Below are 22,752 nucleotides of genomic sequence, written 5' to 3' on the forward strand. Positions count from 1 at the left end.
TTTCGCAAAAGCTAATGTGGTTTCAAGGTCTGTAGATTTTCAGAATGTGAAAGATTGTTAATGCTAATATTACCACTGGAATCATCCATGATGACAGTTTGAAAGAGGATTTAATCAAATTATGGATATGTTTATTAGCAACACCTACCAGATGCCCAAGAGTTCACAATCTGATATGATAAGAACTCACAATACTAATATGCAGCAATAAATGTGTTATTCTGTAGGAAGCATTCATTTTTATGTGATCAACCCAATAAAGGACAATGGATTTTTCCCATCAAGAAATTGGAATTTCTAGACGAATGTTCCAGAATTCTGTTAACTCATACTCTTCACCCCTCCCCTCCCAGCCCCACAGGCAAACTTGTACTGTGTAGTTTCAAAGTTGAGTTCAGTATTTTCATTCCAGGCACAGGGGAATGCATGCTCGCTGGACTCAGTAGCCTCCAGCACCTCCAGGGCAGTGTCAGGACAGATACGTGTAACTAATGTGTGCAGAAGTCTTCCCTTGACTTTTGTTTTAAGTAATGTCATTTTATTCAGCATTTAACAATGAGCTAGAAAGATTTGGACAAAGGTGTTCCATTCTCTCTGTGAACAGGCTAGTGCTCCCCAATTTTATGAATTCCCAGAATAAAAATGTAAACTTTGAAAGGCAGTGTATTGTACATGGAGACTATCGTTACCATCCCGCCCTTCTGCCTGCCTTTTTCTGATTATGCGCACATAGACGCAACTCACACAGCAGACAGTGGACTAGATTTAACCATAGTATAAATGTAAAGTAGCATTCAGACAATTAAGTGATTTTCTTTTAAACTTTCCAAACCTTCAGAAATCCTTAGACTTTGTTTTTCAGTTAGAGCATCTTCCCCCATGAGAGTGAGCTTTTTGACTTCAGTAAGGAGCAATATTGTTTCCTCAGAATTTGAAGACGCTCCTGCACAGTTCCAGAGCCATCTAACTTTACAGTGGGCCATTATACTCCCCTGTGTCCTGAGACCCCAGCTTGGTTCAGTGGCTGCCGGGTGCCCCACACTATGTTTAATCCAGGAGTGAGAATACAAACCCAACAAGCTGTCAGAGTCAACTGTAAACGTTACACCTGTGATACTTTATCCTTTTTCTGCTTAAAAATAATCACCTTTCCACATAAGTCAGCTGAATTATGTTTTTATGTAAGCTGACGTACATTTGGAGATATACAGGACATTTCAAAGTTTTCAACCAGTTTAGAAATTAAACATTACAGTGTGTTTTTACAAGTAAGGATTTTAAAAAATATTTTATTATTTTAATTTTATGTTTATGAGTGTATTGCCTGCATGTATGTGAGTGCACCCATGTCATGCAATGCCACGGAGGTCAGAAGAGGGCTTCGGATTCCCCTGGAACTGGAGTTAAGGATAGTTCATAACTGCCATGTGGGTGCTGGGAATCGAACCCGGGTCCTCTGCAAGAGCAGTCAGTGCTCTTAACCTCTGAGCCGTCTCTCCAGCCTCCACAAGTAAGGATTTTTAAAGGCATTTATAATATATTTTGTAGCACAAAACCTTGAATTTGTAAGTAAAAGAAAATAAAATACTAAACCCAACTTTACTTTTACCCAGTAAATGAATCAAGTAGATGACTTTTGTGTAACAAATGTGTAACTAATTGTTCTAATACTTCTATTCCATGGCACTGTGAATATCTCAAGGCTGCTATGACAGCAGTACGTGGAATGTAGTTGAATGACTAAAAGAACACCCAAATCACTGGACTTTTCATTCATAGCTATTTATTTTTAAGTTACAAGGTTTTTCTTTGTTGTTTCTGTTTTTTTATCTTTTGAGACAGGGTCTCCCAGTAGCCTCAGCTGACCTGGAACTCCCTGTGTAGACCAGGCTGTCCTCGATCTCAGAGATCCACCTGCCTCTGCCTCTCAAGTGCTGGGACTAGAGGTGTCCACTACCATGCCTGGCTAGTTATGTTTTTAAACCTCAAATTTTAAAAATTGTTGAGAAAATAATACACCTGACATGGTGGTGCTCCATCACCCCAGACTCACTGAAATCTACCCAAAGGTGCCTGGTCATGTTTCAAGGTGCTTGCCTGCGTTCCTCTGAGTTTAGTAAACAGCACCTTTGTATTTATTTTTACATAGTCATGATTACAGGCTTTGGTAGATAGGAAATTGCTTTTCTAACTTAAAAATGTGAGAAGGAAAGAAAGAAGGGGAATGCAGAAGTAAGGGAAAGAGGTTTGTAAAGAAAGATAAGAAAAACCACTTAAAGAAGAGGAGTATCACCATAGTGGTACATGCCTGCAATCCCAGCACTTGGGTGGTAAAGGCTACAAGATCAATGGCTCAAGCCAGCCTTGGCTACATAGTGAATTTGAGGCTGACTAGGGTTATATGAGACACTCTCTAGAAAAAGTGAAAAGGTCAGGTGAAGGAATTTGTTCCTATAATTCCAGCATTTGAGAGGCTGAGATACGATTGCAAGGAGTTTGAAGTCAGTCTGTGAGTTCAAGGCCAGCCAAGACTAAGTAGCAAGATCCTGCTTCAGAAAAGAAAAAGGAGGGGCTGGAGAGATGGCTCAGTGGTTAAGAGCACTAACCACTCTTGCAGAAGACCCAAGTTTGATTCCCAGCACCCACATGGCAGCCTGGAACCTTCCTTACCTCCAGTTTCAGGGGAATCCGAAACCCTCTTCTGACCTCCGTGGCATTGCACGACACGGGTGCACTCACATACATGCAAACAATACACTCATACACATAAAATAAAAATAAGAAAAGAAAAAGGAGTAAGAAGGGAAAGGGAAAGATGGAGAGAGAGAGAGAGGCAGAGGCAGAGAGACAGAGAGAGAAACAGCCATATGCTATTCCCTTTACCCAATGAAGCATAAGATTGAGAGAATAAAAGAAATTTTTTTGCTTGTTTGTTTGTTTACTGAAATCGATTGGCCCATGGGGAGGAATGAAGTATGGAATCTAATATAAAAATTTTAAATATAGTTCAATTTAAATCCAGGCATATCCTTATAAAATAATGACTTATTGAAAGGGGAGTGTTTGTTCTGGAACATTGGGAAATAATTTTCAACTTAAAAACCAGCTGCATTAGAAGTAGGACCACATGGTCATTTAATACTGTTCATTTTTATTTCAAGAGTGGCAGTAGAGACATTAACAAAGCAGTTAAACCACTAAATCTTAATTAAGCTCAGTGTTAAAGAGAATGACAGCCCTGCCATCTGGAATTATCATAGTTCACTGTATTTGTGATTTCTAAAATATTTAAGTGTTTTTGTAGTCTCTATGAATTCTAGATCTCTATTTTTAACTTGCATGAATTGAAACGTTCTTTAAATTTCTAAAATTTTGGTATTTTAATTTGAACACATAGAGATTGGATGTTTGGCCCCTTCCTCACACTACCTGACTGGGGTTTGTGAGGGTGTGTGGATTCCTGTTCACTGTGTGCCTCCAGTATCCAGCAGAGAGCCCACCAGAGGTTAAACCATCAATCTTGATTTAGTGAATAACTGATTACAAAGTACATGCCATATATTTTCCGATGGATGATCTGGCAAAACTTTTGCCTGTGCTCTTTCCACTGGAGCAACCGAGTTTCCTTTATGTGTTTTCATACAGACCTCATGGAGTGCTGGTTTAGACTGCTATGCTAAGTGATTGTGGTATTGCATTTTCTTATCAGGTCAGCAAATCAACCTGAAATACATTTCTGTATTTATAATTTGTGTGTGTGTGTGTGTGTGTGTGTGTGTGTGTGTGTTGAAATGAGGGGAGAAAAAAACATTGTGGGTGGAGGTGGGGGGATTTCAAGAGGAAAGTTATACTGTAATTGTAAAAAACTGTTACATAAACACAACAGTTCATAAGGTCATAAATAAAAATTGTGAAATAAAAGCGTCAGTTCAGCTTGTCTTGCTGTACTGAAAAATTCACAATTTTTAAAGAAATATCGAAAGGGAAAATAAACACTAGGAGCAAGAGAAGAAATGAAGACAAGAGCTGCCAGCACCCCACCTGGAGGGAACGGACAGCAGCGGTGTGCCAGGGCAGTGCTATTTACAACCCAGCCTAGTACTGTGTCTCCCCCCATTGCTAAGGTTCAACCTTAACACCTACACGGCTGGCTAACAGCTGGTGGGTGAGGTCCCACACCCTGCTCTTGGATCTGCTTTACTAATGATGTCATTTCTATCATGTACCCTCTGGCCTCTCGTTTGCTGAATCCTATGGGTAGGTTTCCTGTTTTTTTCTGAGAAAAGCGGGGTACAAAGACCTTGAAGACCTGCACCAATACAGCGTTTGAGTGTAGCCAAACAGCCCCGCAAAGCTGTGTCCTTAGATTTCTTACAATTATCAAGCTATTCATTTGCTCGGCGAGTATGTTCATTTGACAGAGCTAGGAAAAGAAAACACTATAGGCTGTTTCCTAGTTCTGAGGGTGGGAAGTCAAAGGTTCTGCAGGTTTCATCCCTAGAGCCCCGCCCATGTTGGCTTGTGGGTAACAGTGTTCTTGCCGCACCTTCTCATCCTTTCACCTCCACACGTGCTGATGTGGTGTCTGGGTTTCCACAGACATTGATCTTGTAAGAACATCATCTAAGAACAGGGCACACTCCAAAAACTTCATTCTGACTTTGTCACCTCTTTAAGGCTCTCTGTCAAACAATCACGTTTTATGCACCGGATTGAAGATAACGGATTTTGGCAGAGGCACCTTTCGAACCATGGCAAAGTATAATTTACTGGATGACTATGCAGGAAGCTGTGAACTGGACAACGATTCACGATTAATTGGTGACTTCATAATCATGAAACTGATTCAATCAGTGACTGGATCTGCAACAGAGAGGCATCGCAGAGTACAGAAAAATGCTTTCACTTACAAGAGCACATTGTAAACAAGTTTTCGTCAAACATGATTTTAATTTGGACTCAAAGAGGCCTTAGTTCAACGTTTCATTTTTGTGAGGGAGGGCATTAAATTAACTATTCATGTGACCAGTAGTTCTAAACCTGGGTGATTTTTACCCCCTCCAACCCAAGGGACATTTGTAAAGTCTAGGGATATATTTGACTGTCAGGAATCAGGGTGTAGTTGGTTGGTTAATATTATCAAGAAAGAAAGGCAGGCCTATCTTGTGATATACAGACAAGCTTGCTGCAACAAAGAATGATTTGATTGTAAACAAGCTGGACTAGGGAGAAACTCAGAGCTCCGAAGACCTTTACTAATATCCAGAAAATTTTATGTTTACGAATTCATGAAAAATAGTACCTCTTATCTTTTTTTGTGATCACTATGAATCACAGCTTTCTAATCCTGTTTAAAACAGAAAACATGGGGCTGGAGGGCTGCTCTTGCAGAGTACCCAGGTTTGGTTCCCAGTACTGACATGTCAGCTAACAATCATCCATAACTTCAGTTCCGGGGGATCCAATAGTCTCTTTTGATCTCTGTTGGCATTGCATGACACCAGTGGACTTACATACACGTAGGCAATACACTCATCATATACATAAAATAAAAATAAATAAAATTTTAAAATAGAAAACAACTTTGATTCTTAAATAATCTAAGATATTCCATAATTCCAACTGTCTTGTCTTCTGTATGTCTAAATTAACAACTCTATTGTGTTCTCAGAACTTGATATATTTTCAGTAGCGGCACTACTAAGATTTCAGTAAAGAAGACTGAGTCCATGATAAATACGTCCTTGTAGCTCAAAGCTAGATGCTAAATATTGGTCTGTTTTTCAAGGAGAAGTGAAAAATACTAGGTAAAATTACACAGAAAGTAATGAATATTACGTTGGCCAGAGTGTGCAGTTTTGCTGTAGTATTGCCCACTACCCCCATGTCTGGGTGCACGGGCCTCCTGACTGAACATGGGAGCCATGCACATGTTCTCATCCTAACCCTCTCACTCTAACAAGAAAAAGCAAACTGTGTAAGGGGAAGAGTGTCAGGTACAAGAGAACATTGTTTCTTTGATGACTCTTCTTTTCATTTAAATAAACTTTATAAATGCCATCACGGTTCCTTTCAGTCCTTCCTGAAAAAAGCTATTGACAGTAGCCATTCTAACTGGAAAGCACATCTCTAGTTCCTCAATCTGACTTCAGTGATAGAGCTGAATATTCATCTGCCTCTGTTCCCTAGATTACTCACACTTGATCCATCTGAAACTAAAATTGCCAGTGGTCACTCCTTGTCCCCATGCCCTCAGTAATCCATGCCACAGACTGAAGTCGTCCCATGTGCCAATCTTCCCTCAGCCTCACCATCCTCCCAGTTTGTGAGAGCAAGTGCATTCTTTTTTGTTGCTGTTGTTTTTGTTGTTTTGAGACAGTATCTCCCTGTAGCCCCAGCTGGCCTGCAACTTCCTATGTAGATCAGGCTGGCCTCAATCGCAGAGATCTTCCTGCCTCTGTCTCCAGCGTGCTGGGATTAAAGGTGCATGCCACCATGCCCAGTTTAAGGTGCGTTCCTCATCCTGACCTCACCCTCTTTGTCATCATCCTCATCACTGCCATCATCCATCACAACCTCATTCCTTCTTAACCTGAAATGGCTAGCCTCATAGCTGATTTCGCCCATTTACTAGCATCTTTTTCCTAGCTCTAGCCCACAGATTCATTTTGTAAAATATCATCATTTGCTTCCATTTTATACTACTGGCATGTTCAAACCACGCAAGATGTGTTTCTTCCAACTCTCTATATCCTTATAAATTGCCCTCGACATTGATGCACACCTTGAATTTTAGGTATAAAGAATGACTATGCTTAAATTGTTTCCTGGAGATTCCTTCTTTTTCCATTTTTTGGTGAGTCCCCAGACAAGCTCATGCTGCAAATCATTTTCCTTCGGTCTTCCCCTGCATTTCTCTCTCCAGAATAAAGTGCCTCCTTCTCTGCCTGTTTCTTATTTCTTATATGTCTGCTATAACATTATCATAACAAATACCAATTTGTACATTTTCTGTCTTTTAAGAGCAGTAAGTAGGACAGGAACACTTGTTTTAGGAAGAATTGGCAACAACTCACAACTTAAATTGGAATGGAAAAGACCCATAGAAGAAAGTAGTCTGAAATCCGAACAAGGACAACTTCATTAAAATCTGGGGAAAAAGATATCTGATAGAAATTTTGAGAATTGCTCAAAAGGAAACAGGGCCACACACACACACACACACACACACACACACACACACACTTCTGTATACACATAGGAGTATATAAATATGTACTTAACATAGACTGACTACTTGGAGAATGTTTCCCTGGGGATGATGAGGCCTAAGGATGAGTAATAACATGACCCACTGAGAACCCTGTGAATGATCCCTGTTGTGGATGTTAAGCTAAAAGGTATGATGTTGGACACATAATGAAGGAAGGAAAGAGTATAGTGGGGAAAAAATGGATAAGGCAGGCATAGACTGCTCTTTTTAAAAACACCTTGAGACGGGGTCTCCCTGTAACCCCGGCTGACCTGGAACTCATTTTGCGGAACAGGCTGGTCTCAATCATACAATCTCTGTGCTTCTGCCTCCTGAGAGCTGAGGCTAACGGGATCTAGCACCACGCCCTCTGTGGGCTTGCTCTTTTTAAATAGCTGAATGATTCAAACATTTGATTTTGGAGAGAGACATTAAATAATCTAATTTATTAATTTATTCATTGGCAATGTAATTTAAAAACATATTCTTTGTGTCTTACAGAATTATTTCAATGTTTTTAAACTAAATAGTAGATAACATTTTCCAAGTAAACTCAAAAAAAGAGGTCAATTTTCTAATCCATTCATAACTTCTGGGGATTAATAAAAAGTCATAAATGTCAACCTGTGTGTTCAGCATTCACCCATCACACAGCTGCAGACTCTCCACTATGGAAAAGAGAGTAATGGGCCAGGAGAGACTGTTTACCAGAGATACAGGAGGGGGATGCCACATGGAAGGACCATCACATTTTAGTTCATTTTTATATCCAAGTACCTAAATACTTAACCTCCTTTGGTAAGCATTTAAACAGTTTTTCATAGATCTACTTCTGTATCAAACAGAACTATTATACAAAGTTAAACTGCAAAAAGAAAGCTTCTACTGTCACCTTTCCTTTGCATACTGTGACAAAGGTAAACGAAATAGTGAATGGGGAGGAAGCAGCCAGGGCTCTGATGGCAGCTCTTGCTAAGCAGGAGAATATTTATGCAGAAGGCCTGAGTTGTGTGTGTGTGTGTGTGTGTGTGTGTGTGTGTGGTGTGGGGTGTGTGTGTGGTGTGTATGTGGTGTGTGTGGGGTGTGTGTGTATGTGTGTGGTGTGGGATGTGTGTGTGTGTGGTGTGTAGTGTGGGGTGTGTGTGTATGGTGTGAGGTGTGTATGTGTGTGTGGTGTGGGGTGTGTGTGTGTTGTGTGTGTGGTGTGTGTGGGTGTGTTATGTGTGTGGTGTGTGTGTGTGGTGTGTGTTGTGTGTGGTGTGTGTTGTGTGGGGTGTGTGTGTGTGTGTGTGGTGTGGGGTGTGGGGGGTGTGGTGTGTGTGTGGTGTGTGTGTGGTGTGTGTGCTGTGTGTGTGCTGTGTGTGGGGTGTGTGTGGTGTGTGTGTGGTGTGTGTGTGGTGTGTGGGGTGTGTGTGTAGGGTGTGTGTGTGGTGTGTGGTGTGTGTGGTGTGGTGTGTGTGTGTGTGGTGTGTGGGGTTTGTAGGGTGTGAGTGGGTGTGTGGTATGTGTGTGGGGTGTGTGTGTGTGTGTGTGTGGTGTGTGTGGTGTTTGGGGTTTGTGGGGTGTGAGTGGGTTTGTGGTGTGTGGGGGTGTGTGTGTTGTGTGTGTGTGTTGTGAGTTTGTGTGTGTGGTGTGTGTATGGTGTGTGTGTGTGTGTGTGCTGTGTGTGTGTGTGAGGTGTGTGGGGTGTGTGTGTGGTGTGCGTGTGGTGTGTAGGGGTGTGTGTGGTGTGTGTGTGGTGTGTGTGTGGTGTGTGTGTGGGGTGTGTGTGTGGTGTGTGTGGTGTGTGGTGTGTGTGGTGTGTGTGTGGGGTGTGTGTGGTGTGTGGGGTTTGTGGGGTGTGAGTGGGTGTGTGGTATGTGTGGGTGTGTGGGGTGTGTGTGTGGTGTGTATGGTTTGTGGGGTGTGAGTGGGTGTGTGGTGTGTGGGGGTGTGCAGGGTGTGTGTGTGTGGTGTGTGGGGTGTGTGTGGGTGTGTGTGTGGTGTGTGGGGGTGTGTAGTGTGTGTGTGGTGTGTGAGGGTGTGTGTGGTGTGTGTGTGGTGTGTGTGTGTTTAGAAACTTCTACGGCATTAAGTTTCCGTATGGATTTTCAAGGTCTTAAGTTCTAGGTATCCCACCCTTATTTCCTCCTCTACCCACCCTCCCAACCCCCACCCAATCTAACCCTTCTTAATCCATTATTCTTTCCCTTCTTCATACCACCTTGTCTTCTATTCATCCTCCCTTGAAGTCCCTGTTGCCATGCTTCCTTACTAGCTCCTGAGTTCTATGGGTACTCCAATTTAAACAGGCATATCTAATGATTCAAAGCTAGCATCCATATGTGAGAGAAAACAATTGGCATTTTTCTTTCTGGGTCTTGGCTGCCTCACACAGAATGATCATTTCCAGCTCCATTAATTTAACTGGGAATTTCATTTTTCTTAAAACTGAATAATATCTCATTAGGCATATGTACCACATTTTCATTACTACCCATTGCTTGATGGATATGTAGGCTGTTTCCATTTCCCAATTACTGTGTTACAGTAGCAATGAACACTGATGAGTCAGTATCTCTGTAGTAGGATACAGAGTGCTTTGGCTATGTGCTGTTTCATATGGCAGATCTATTTTTAACTTTTTGAGGCACCTCCACACTGATTTCAATAGTAGCTGCACCAGTTTCACTTCCACTAGCAGTGAAAATGTGTCCTTTTCCACACCAGCATTTGTTGTCATTTGTTGTTTTACTCTTAACTATTCTGACTGGGGTAAGATAAAATCTCAAAGCAGTTTTAATTTGCATTAAATGAGTAAATGAAGTAAATGGAGTTACTCTAGAATGTGGAGAGACAATGTCTTTACCAGATATCATAGGTTATTAAATAAAAAGGTCAATGTCATGCATAGGTATGTTTTTTTTGAGTTGTTGGTCAGTGGGGTCCCATAGGCACCCCCCCAATAAAAACCAAAACAATATGGGCTATTGCCATTGCTCATAGCTACTCTCCATAACTTGATGGTAAGAACCTGTTCCTTAAGGCAACACATACTTGAATCAGGACATGTCAAGCTAGTACTGACTTGGAAACTTCATCTCTTCTAGCTAGCTTTCATAGTGCTAGAAGGTTCTTTACGTACTACTTGGGGGGCTAACAGGATTAACAATGATCTTACCCAACTGTGAACTCTGCCAGGTACAATAATAACTGGCCTGGTAACTTGCATAATAGTGGCATGAATGTTATGGGAGTTACTAACCACTTTCTAATTGGATTTAAGGCCCACTCCACAAAACAGAACTCATGCCTGGTGCTATTAACTGGGCAAAAAAACTGTGGCTGGCTAAGTCATAGGCCCAAGCAGGGAATTTCATGCTGTTACTCTGCTAAATGGACACAGTATTAAACTGTGCCCTGAATTATTTATACCTATAGAGGAGTACATTGCTCAGCCCTCAGCAGAGAACTTTCTTTTTCAGCCGATGGTGATTAGTATAGAAACCCACAATTGGTCAACATGCAGTGAATAATACACTGTTGCGTACTCAGCTCTAAATGGGTATCTATATCACCCTCCCTTCCCATAAGACTCAGGGATCATCACAGAAGAGAAGCAGAAAAGTTGTGAGAGCCAGAGGTAATGGATATCTACAGTGAAAGAGTATTGGATCACTGTACACATGAACTCACAGCAGCTGTGACTGCATGCACAAGACCTCTACCAGATCAAGCCAGCCATAACTCCATCATGGAATGGGGAAGGGCTCATGAAGTTCCACCCTGAGCTGAGAAGATGTTGACATATGATGCCTGCTAGAGAATGGGGAGTCAGTTTTCTTCAGGGATGTGTCCCTGCCCTGAGAGGCCTCTCATGCCCCAGTGGATAGTCCCATATTTTAAGCAATACTAAATGGACTCAATATTTTTTATTTTTTAAAGCAATACAGTTGTGAAGGAAAAATTGTTGGGAGGATAGGAGAGGACTTATAGTATTGAAAAAGCAATTGGAGGTGGATTTAAGCAAACATAATATACATGTATAAAGTTCTCAAACAAACACAAACTTCAAAAAAATCAGTGAGCTCTCAATCTACTGATAACCTTTAAAATGAGACCTACGACTTTGAACTTGGTGCTGCTTTTTGTATGATCCTTAAAAAACGACTGTTCAGCAAGGAAGATGATATTGCCAGTGATGACAAAAAAAAGGACCAATAGAAAAAAAAATTTATTAGAAGAATATTGTTAAGTATCCCAGAGAAAGTAGTCAGTTCCTCAGACAAGATGGAATGTGTTCTCAATTTCAAAGGATAGCCAGGACTTCTTCATGTGACTGACTCCCAGGAGAAGTGGTGCTACTCACCCCCAGACCCCTGGTCCCCAGGGGGAGCATTCTCCAAATGTTTTTAGCCTTTGAGAGGTGCCTATTGATGTCCTCTTATTGGGCCTTTGAGCAGTTCTCAATAATATTGTAATCATATAATCATGTATTCTGTTGGTCTTAGTCTCTGCCCACATCCAGGACTGTGAAAACAAAATATAAACCTATATGCTAAAACTGGTCTGCCCAATGCATCTTACAGGACCTGACACATAATGGGTAATCAACTATGAGAACAGAGTATCAGCCTATATGTTAAAACTGGTCTGCCCAAGGCTTTGTACAGGACCTGACACATAATAGTCATCAACAAATTCCTGTGAGATTTTTTTTCTTGTTAACAATATGAAAATATTTACAAGAAGTAAATAAATGCATGTCCTTTTTGAGCAATAGCTGATAAAGAAAACAATGATTTGCCTAACTTTTGTAATTAAAATATTCAAAATTCTTTAATGATTTCTTGATATCTAGCCTTATGATTCTATGGGAATTCATAGTAGACCAGCTATGAAATGCATGGCCTGCAGTTTATCATAATCTACGGAGGATATTAATAGGCATGTGGCATTTAGTTACTGATTTTTACTTCAGGCAAAAGTTAGAAATGCATAAACAGAGAAATCTCAGACCTGTGGAACAATTATAAATTATTCAGCTAATCCTTAGGATGGGTGTTCAGTTTTCCAAAATTTGTAATTGCCCCCAGTCCTCACCTCTCTGAATGAAAGCCTGAAAATGTATGCTTTTGTTCCTCCTGTTATTTCTGAACAATGAACAGTGGTAGCCCATGTAAGGTGTGACACTGGAGTTACCATGGTAATCCAATGTGTGTATAAAAAGAATATCAGGAATACCAGCAGTTTATTTTTCTCTTGGAGTTTCAGTTTTCTTTTTCTTTTCTTTCTTTCTATCTTTCATTCTTATTTTTTTTCCTTTTGAATATTAGGGTTTTGGTGGCTATGATATCAAGTGTAACAATTCTGTTCTTTCTGTTGCCTATGGTAGGATTCATACTCAGTCACCAAAAGAGTTTTTAGATATTTTGATTTGCTAGGCATTTTGCTTTGTCTGATATTTCTCCTTGTCAATGAAATCTTCTTCCCCTTAGGGGAAATGCTTTTGAACCCTAAGGCTGATGGATGTTGGAATGCAGTGTGATGAGTCCTGTGGAAGCTGGTTATCTCAACCTTGAGATAGCCCTTGTCCAACTTCCACATGCATTCAAAATCACCTCAAAACAGAGCAGGAAGGTGACAGTTAATCTTTACATCACTGGCAGTTTTTAAAGCTAAATCAGCATTATGACTATGCCAGTTGAAACTGTCTATGTCAATCTAGAATTTATGACTATGAAGACGACTGGAAAGTCACTAAGTGAATATTGAGGTTTATAGAGATCCATTAATCTTTCAGATTATTAAGATATTATACATATGCTGTGACTAAGGAGACTCTGACTGGTCCTATAAAAGAACAGTTCATTAGACGGCACCATCCATGTACTTCATAATGCAAGTTCACATACACATGATAGACAGATAAGAACAAAGGAGAAAGTGAAGCAATTTATATACAGCAACTGTACTTCCTCCACATGCCACAGCTTGTGACAGATCTATGTTCACTCATAAGTGTGAATCTGCAACTCTCTTCCTACTCCAGTTTCTATTGGGGGACCTACCATAAGGCCAACATCAAGTCTTTCATTTGAATGAATTATGAGACTCTCTATTGTGACATACACTGCCCTGTAACTTATGTCATAAGGGCTGATGTTAGAACTTAGACTAAATAAGATTCCACTGAACTTTGTATTACCATACCATCAAAACAGGCACTTTGAAATTTCAGTTTATGAAATCATTCCTATAATGATAATAAATGTAATTTGCCTCACTTACAAAGTTTAAGAAATTAAGTTTGTATGTCCTCTGAGGAAACGAGTTGTCTTATAGGAAAGCTCTGTGTGAAGAGGCACCCCAGCATACCCAATTTAGCTTCACTCTCTTATTTATTTATGCCCTATTTATGCCCTATATATAACTATGAGGATAAGTATTAAGATATTGGTTTAAGAGATATGGAAACTACTAAGCATAAAAAAATGTTCTCTGAAGAACCAGATGTCAGTATATTAATTCATTTTTACTTTTTTTTCCCATTCCCTCGTGCATTTACTTGTTCAACAAGCATGTACTGAGCAAGAACTGAGTTCAAAGATCTCTGTTAGGAATGCAAAACTGAAGAAGACAAATTCCCAGCCTTCAGAAAGGTCATAGTCTCATTTCTAAGGCAAAAGTCAAAGAAAAAAATTATAACCACTTAAAGATTTCCATAATCTTCTAGAAATATATAGGATCAAATTCTAGCTTCAGCTGGGCTGTTCAGGATAGATATAACAAATTATGTGGTTAAAGAAGATGAAGGATTTTTCTGAAGGTAGTGGCCATGCTTACAAAGTAGATTTTCATCTATTGTCTACTTTTAGCATTAAATCAACTAATGTAAAAACTCAGACCTTAGTGTTCCACGGATCATGTTCCAGGCCATAGGATGAGTTAAGTTCGAGAACTGGGGCTGGGTTGCTGCTTGCTGTGTTTTGTATTCTGTATTAGTTTAAGCACTGTGCAGAAGCAGAAGTCAAGTTGTTCCAGGAGTTCCTCTGAGAAAGTTTTTATTTCCAGCTAAGGGTGTTTCAAATGCTTCGTGAGCAGAATGAGGCTTGCACTCAGTTATACAGAAGTGAGAATGAGGAATATTTATCACGATGAGAACATTCTGGCAAGGTCATGGATGTGTCAGAACAAATGAACATTTATGGGGGAGAACTGTGTGCAGTCAGAACTTAAGGAACTTCAGAAGCAGTAATTTGAAAAGGGAGGGTGGGACTGTATTTTTAAGGTCATGACAAGGTGAGCTATTGAAGGTTTTTGAATGGAGAAATAAATTCTATGATCATAGCTTTTCTTAAAAAAGAATAAAATGACATATGGAAGACTTAACAGGAAAACTGCATATTAAAAGTAAGGAAACCCAAGCGAAGATTTATAGCAATAACCCCTCTTGACATTAAAATGTGGTAAGAGAAAAAGATGGGTTCAAGTATTACTTCTTATTCGTTTTGTTCATTCTATATATTCTATAATGGTTATGAAAAAAAATAAGAAAAGTGAAATCTGTGCTTGTTTCTGAGAAAACTATGGATTAAGAATGAATGGTGTGTATGGTAAGGAAGTATTTAGGAGAGAATACTTGCTGGAGACATTATAGAGGGATTGGCCAGACTTCACAATGTGCATAAGACAAGAAAGAAGATGCTAGCTCCAGGACTACACCTGTGCCCCATACTGAATCCTGAATGTCTTATAGATTTACATCATGAATGCAATAGAAGTTAAGGAAAGGAATGGGTTTGAGAGTGAACATTATGATGTGCTTGTGGACAAACTAGTTTCTGAGACTTAGGAAGAACAAACTGAAAGAGATGAACAGGTAAATATTAAAGAGTGAAAGAATGAGTTGAAGACGGGAAAACTGGAGAGAACCACATCAGGGCTCATGGGCAAATGGGACTAGAGTGAGAAATAATAGTCAAAGCTCAGGATTTTTTGAGGCACAGTAGATGATCTCTTGTCTGTTTATTGGTTTCGTTTATTGTATTATATAGATCTTACTGGGAGGCTTAAATAGAAGTCATAAGTTTTAACCTAAAATACTTGAGTCTATATTGTTAAATATTTTATTATTGGCATCCTTAGCTAAATTGTAAGCTTCCTAAATTGCAAGTGCTTCAAAAATGGCATTTACTTTCACACTGAACATTAATTTTTACCCTAAAAAATCAAATCATCGTTAGCCTTGGCATTAAATTATGAGATTACCCATCAAATATTTTTGAAAAACAGTAATTATTAACCTCAAGATATAGATGACTCAATCTTGGGATTCGCTGCTTTTACATATTTGGCAACATGCGTGACTTGTAATTGGTATAGCTGCCAGGAATTAACCAAAACCGGCATAATGGGTAGAAATTTGTTGGCAATGAGAGAACTATACACTTTTGGAATTAGAGAGGAGAACAGAGAAAAAAACAGTAACAAAAAGTGCTATTACCCAGTCACTGGAAAGGACTATAGGCTGTGGCTACACATGGAAAATTAGCCTAAGATCAAGTGTTCTATTGTTTTTCTATTATGTAGCTTTAAAAAATAATAATAATAAGTTAAAATAGCCTTTTCTTTGCAACTTGCTGGAAGTTCAATAGTCACGGGGTTGTCTTGATGGGTAGAAGTGGGCATTTTCCTGTTATTCTCTTTTAGTGGTTCAGAAAGTAGTTTTATCAGTAGTCAGATGCATTATTTTCCTAAGAGCTTGGGTATTTTATTGAGACTGTTTCAAATGCATTTAATGTCCTCTCTAATGGATTTGTTTATCTTTGCCACAGTGCTCTGGACCAGGGATGTTACTTTTCCCTTGTCTTAAATATGTAGGAACTTCACTGCTACAGTTTGTAGATATGGCACTTTAGCACAAGGTATATAGTTTTGATGTGCTATATATGGTATATAATCTGTAATACAGATCTGTGGATAACATATTGCTCAAGATGTTTTATAGATAATTTTATAAAGGATCTATTATAATCAATATTTTTAAATACTCAGATTTAAAGTAATAAGGTATATATATTTTGTATATCTTCAAATACAATATTCTCAAAAGCTGAAGCATCTGGTTGAAGTCTGCGCTATTGCATATATACATCACAGTGCTACAAAAATATACTGTTACTAGCATTTTTGTATTGACACTTGACTATAAATCCAAAGACTCCAATTGCTCTGTGATTAGATGCCAACTATTTCAAGACAGCTGGCAGAGAGGATGGAAATGCACCATGCTCCTAAGTTGCAGGAGATATGAATTCTCTGTGTTTGACTTTGATGAATACGTGATGAATAATATGTTCATTCTGACAAAGTTTAAAGTACTATGTGGTGGCTGGAATGCAGCAGCTTAGTGGAACATTTGCCTAGCATATGTGAGGTCCTGTGTTCAAACTCCAACACTGAAGAAACTAAGATACATCTAGATGATTCGAATACAAGTGACATATTACATGATATACACTGAATGCCTGAAAATTGATAGAACTACATTTTTCTTTCATCAGTGACACGTCTCTACTTTTTGCATTTCCTAAAGATTCACACATGCTTAGCTATCATTCTTCTTCCTATTTAAGACGTACTTTAAATTATCACATACATAACTCTTAGGAGATCAAACAACTGGATTATTTTCCAGTTGTTTCAAACATTTAGATTTTATGACTATAATAATCCTTTCCAAGAAAAATCTAAACATCCAAACATAAAAGTCACTACTTTGAGATTACACCTAGTTTTCTACTTGCTGTTTTCTCAAACAAGCTTGAGGAAACTCTTGTGAGGCTCTCCCCTAGGACTCTCTGATAAATTGGCTCTACATGGAGATTGACATGAAGACAAAGCTTGGGGCTGAAAGACAGAAAACAGCTGGAATGAAGTAATTCTCCTTGGAGAGATAAGCAAATGTCTAATACACCAGAAAGGAAAGCTAAAGTTACTGTTTCCCCTGAAACATGTGATAGCTGTCCTAGACAAGAGTCACCTGGAGATTAGGTCCAGGGCTGACTGTCCCACTATGTTCAGATGATTAAGGAATTCTCTAGAACATCCACCAAAAATAAAGATCCAGAGTGGGACAGGGATGGCCTGTCTTGTTGGTTACGTCCTTCACCTTGTCAGGTGGTTGAGCTTTGATTGCATATTTCTCCATATTTGGAACAATGCTGGCCATGAGGAATATGTGAACCATATCTATATTTTGTTTTTATTTGATCATTTTTTATTATTTTGAGATGATCTCACATAGTCCAGGATGACCTCTAATTCACTATGTGCATATCTATATTTTTTAACTTCCTGGTTCCATATCTATAAAGTTAAATGATATTGGTGAAATTAATTGCACAATCACATGCTTGTGAAATTCACTATATAAAACATCAAATAATATAAGTTAAAGTTGTAACCAAAGTATTCATTTACTAATGAGATATTTAGTATTTTTATTTTGTCCTTGAAGTTGTATATATGTTTTATTTATTTAGCTAGCTGATTGTGTTCACCTGTTGATGTGCAGATGTGCATGTGCTGATTTATGTGAGGATACTTGGGTATGTGCAGGTGCATATTACACGTGTGTATGTACATATGATGAACAGACGTATTCTTCAGGTATCATTCTTCAGGAGTCAGTGTCTCTAACTGAGATCACTTAGGGTACTCACCACTTAGGCTAGACAACTGGCTGACCAGTAAGCCCTCAGGATCCACCTGTCTCCTCCTCCCCAGGGCTGGGATTACAGGTGCACACTCATACCAAGATTTTTATATGAGTACTGGAATCAAACTCAGATTTCCCTGCTTGTATAGCAAACACTTCTACTGACTGACCTATCTCCTTAGCCCCTTGTATTTATATTTTATACTGTGCTACGCATCCTTTTGGATGTTAATTTTCCTTTGATTTGATCAATATTTAAATTTCATAAACCTTGTAATTAGAAGCATAAATTATTTTACCCACATATTACAAATATATGTAATTTGTTTTCCAGACAACCAGCTATTATGTTTAGTTAAAATATTTTATTTATTATTTTTTTGTGTGTGTGTATGAGTGTATTGCCTGAATATACACAAGTGCACCCAAGCCACACAATGCCCGTGGAGGTCAGAGGAAGGCATCAGATCCCCTGGAATTATTGATGGTTGTTAGCCACCAAGTGGGTGCTGGGAGTCGAACCTCTGCAAGAGTAGCCAGTGCTTTTAATTGCTAAGCCATCTCTCCAGCCCCCAGCTATTAATTTTTAACTCTAACTGATAAAATTAAATAAGACTAAATATTCAACCTTGTTCCAAGTTCTCCAGAGCCTCATGTGACTGACGGCTGCCATACTGTACAGCCCATATAGATTTAAACTCAATTTCTGCCATTCACTGTGTTACTTTGGACAAGTACCTCAGTTTCTCATCTGTAAAATGGAGACAAGCATTGTATTTACACTATAAGGTTATCATGAAGATCAAATGAAATAATATCGAGTCACCTATAAAAAACTTGACACAGTGCCTTGTTCTTCATCATCAGTTGCTATCTTTATTGAATCATTTTTGTGTTAGCACGCTTTTATTGTCTGTGCTTCTGGTACCACTGAGTATCTAGAAGAAGTCAGCTTTTCATCTTTGGGTCTATAAAGCAGCTAGACAAAAAAAAAAAAAAAAAAAAAATCACAAAACTCAGTATGTTAAAAACAACATATAACTGAAACAGGGAGAAAACAACTCACTAAATCTTAGAAAGCAAATCTCTGTGTCTAATGGCCTATATACTTCACTGTCCACAGGTCATATGAACTCACCTTTCTCCTGGAATCAGCTCTTTTGAGCAGAACTCTCAAAGTCCATATAAGGACAAAACTGTGTTCCTATTTTCCTAAACTTAGAACCTTATGGGTGTGATTGTACCCATATCCTCTTCACTATCCTATGTACCATTGAGTTGTCCTATGAAAGTTTCACTGCAGCATCTCATGCTTCCCTTCCTCTTCATCCCCACTGTCCCTATCCTGTCCTTTGCCTAGGCAGATGCAATGTCCAGCTCCTCTTTAATTAGCTTCCATCTTCAGATGCTGACCATCACCACTAGCTATGATATGCTAGCTATCTTCACAAATTTGGCCTGCTTTGTGCTCCTCTAGACAGCCTGGTTTATGACTGTCTCACAGACATGCCTTCTATGTTTCCATCTCTGTTGTTTTAGCATCATTTCCTCTTTTGAAATGTGTCCAATCTCTTCTCAACCTTTGCATATTCTTCGAGGCATTATTCCATCTGCTTTGATGAGCTAGGGAGCATGCCATATTGAAAATTAAGAATTGTATATCAAATGGAAGGAGGGCAGCTTTGGGGCCCAGATGAGCCTTTCCTTATTTTCCTTGACCAAATTCCCTGCCCTCTCTAAGCCTTGCATTCCTCATCTATATAATTACAGTTGCAAACCTGAATTGCAGAATTGTCTTTTCTATAATGTAAATGGGGGCTGGGGAGATAGCTCAGCAGTTAAGAGCACTGACTTCCTCTTATAGACAACATAGGTTCAGTTCCCAACAACCACATGGTAGCTAACAACCATCTGTAAATGCATTTACAGGGGATCCAACGCCCTCTTCTGGCCTCCACAGGCATTACATGACACTATTGCACTTATATACTTGCAGGAAAAACATTCATACACATAAAATTCAAATAAGTAAATTTTTTAAAAAGAAGAATGCACATAGTGGTATTGTACAAGTGCCCAGAAAGTATTCATGAGTTTTACTATTTTTTGGTAAGTCATAGGACATCTAATCATATAGCTTTTGAATATCCTTCATTGTAAGATGTTACTGTCTTTTGGGCCACTAGGTAACATTTGTTTAATTTCCAAAGTAGAATGTAAGTGTCCAGGTAATAAATAAAACTTAGTTGAATTGTGAGTACATGCGCACAGGTACATACAGGGATATTTCTAGATATCAGAAGAGAGGCAATTCCATGCAGTTTTTCTAGTTCTAATAAGAAAGCACTGTTATGTGATGATAATGTTCCTATTTTAAACTTGGAGAGTTTGAATCCTTCCCAAATCAATCTAATCTTAAAATGGTAGAGGCACAGATGTCATATAATGTCTTTCTCAATTCTGTTTGGTTTTCTTTCTTAACCACAAATCACATCTATGACTATTGTCTAGATCAACATGTATGTTACTAGCCATTTGCTTATTTTTATCTAGGCACCATTGTACCTAAGGATTATGGGAGACAGGGAGGGGAAATGGTTATTAGAAGGATACATCACAGTAATGGGATACAGATAAGGAGTATTTCTAATAGCACAGCCTTGGCATGTGTTTGTTAGGCCCCTCGGAATTGCTTTTAGGAGAGGCAAATAACACTTGAATTCTTCTTCCTGTAGAAGAGCAGGGTCATTGCACTGGTAAATCCAGTTACTAAACATACATGCTCAACAGTACAATTTTGCTGTAGACCAGTGTTCTGTTGGAAGACCTTAAAAGTTAGATAGTCTTCCTCTCAATTTTCTCTAGCATAAATCAAACAAGTTTAAATTTAGCTCTATCTCATATCTGGACCATAATCAGTATTAGCCGTGCCAAAGTATAGAAAATTTTATAAGAGAGAGAATAAAGAAAATCTTAGGAGATATATGATCACCTTAAAATTCCCTAGAGTCCCTGGAGTTTAAAGAGTTACATGCATGGAACATTGAAAGGATACCAGGTTATGACTTACTGAGGAAACTAGTGATGAAGGATAGGGATAAATTATCTACAAAAAAAACGATCCTACGCTTTTTGCTTTATACTCATTCTGTGTGTGATTTACATAGTCAGTCAAGTCTAAAATTGTCAGTACAAAGTAGCAAATTCTCATTGTATCGCCCAAGTTAAGGTTATTTATTAACCTTTCTCCAGGGATCAGATCCTCCCAGGAGCAAGAGAGGTAGCAGAGCTCTTCAACTTCATGTTTTTGCCATGTGAAAATAGTGGGCCAGATCAGCTGGAGCTCTATCAGATGCTCTGTGGGAGCTTTGTCAATACCTTTGGTTCTTCTCAGTATACAGGTCTTTCCTCAGCCCAGTGCTCCCAACTTGCCCTCAGGAGAGGGCAAATTCTTATGTGTGCTGTAGAGAGGGGAAAGCCTCTCATTAAATGTATAACACCATCAAAAAGAATATGCTTGGAAAATGTAGCATAAAAAAAGTGCATATGATTTCATCAAGTGATTGAATTTTTAAAAATGAGAAAAAAAGGAAGGGGAAAATCCTTTTAATGTCATTCATTTCTTACTTTCTGGTTTTCTTCATTTGAAAATTGGGCTATTAAATTCCTTAAAATAAATGGTAGCAAATAAGCGCAGAACCAGGCACCCCTCAAAAGTACTCAACTACTGACTAATAAAGTTTTTGAAAATAAATGAAAGTAAAGATAAATGCTGCATTTAATGCAAAACATGAACTGTTAGTACCCATTGAAACATTTCATAAATGTTATTTTAACAGTTACCCTTAAGTAATTGACTAGAGTTTCATATTTTAGAGCATCTTATAAAAATTTATCACAACAGAGCTTCCTGGGGCCAGCATCTTTCCTGGGTAAATTCCTCGGCACCCACAGCACCTTGAATTCCCCAGCCTCATTCAACCTCCCAGCTCCCCGACCCAATTTCTCCTCCTAGCCTGGGTACTGGCCCATTTCTTGTCTTGGTACCCCAGACCGCTGGACTGACCTCTTAGCCCAGAATCCCCACTGCTTCCTGATCCTTTGCATCCAGACCAACCCAACTCCTCCCAGGAACCCTCATGGCCACTTCCTGCCCCCACCTCTCTTTGCATCCCTGGGTGGCATAGCCACCACCTCCCTGGAGCCAGCATCTTTCCTGGACCCTGCTCCCAGGCCAGCCCAGCCCCCAAATTCCTGAGGCCAGCATCATTCTTGGAGGGATCCAGACCTTAGGAGAAAGCATGAGAGCATCTGATACTTGTGCCTCTGTGGGAACTCCTGAGCAGCAAGACGAAAGCAATTTGGCCACTCCAATATAAAATCAAAAGAGAGAACCTGAAGTCTAGACCAACCACCTTTTCATGCCCAAGTAAACCACAAAGGCACATAAAGTTTACAAAAAGAAGCAAATCGAAACTCAACAAAGGAAGGCTTGAGTCTCACACAAGAATAAAAAACTACAAAAGAAAGTTGATATGTGGATGTCAAAGTCACAGAGAAAAAATAATAACATGAAAAACTAAAATAACATATCCCCATCAAGTACCAATAGTTCTCTAGAGGACTACAATGAGAACATCCTAGAGATAACATGGGACTTGGTACTCAACAGAACAATTATAAACATGATAAAAGAATTCAGTGAATTTAAAGAACACACAAAGACATCAAAGAACTGAAGGAAGATAGGGATAAACTTCTGAATGAATTCAGAAAAGTTAGAAATATTGAAAAATAC

General features: G+C 39.1%; 1 protein-coding gene across 1 annotated transcript in view; it reads left to right on the top strand.

Moving 5' to 3' along the window:
• Pde4d (phosphodiesterase 4D) overlaps nt 1-22,752 on the top strand; it is a gene marked incomplete in the record, with an annotated part of 449,936 nt that overhangs the window by 451 nt on the left and 426,733 nt on the right.

This window comes from Nannospalax galili, unplaced genomic scaffold (genome assembly GCF_000622305.1).
Source record: "Nannospalax galili isolate Female #2095 unplaced genomic scaffold, S.galili_v1.0 scaffold1016, whole genome shotgun sequence".
Lineage (NCBI taxonomy): Eukaryota > Metazoa > Chordata > Mammalia > Rodentia > Spalacidae > Nannospalax > Nannospalax galili.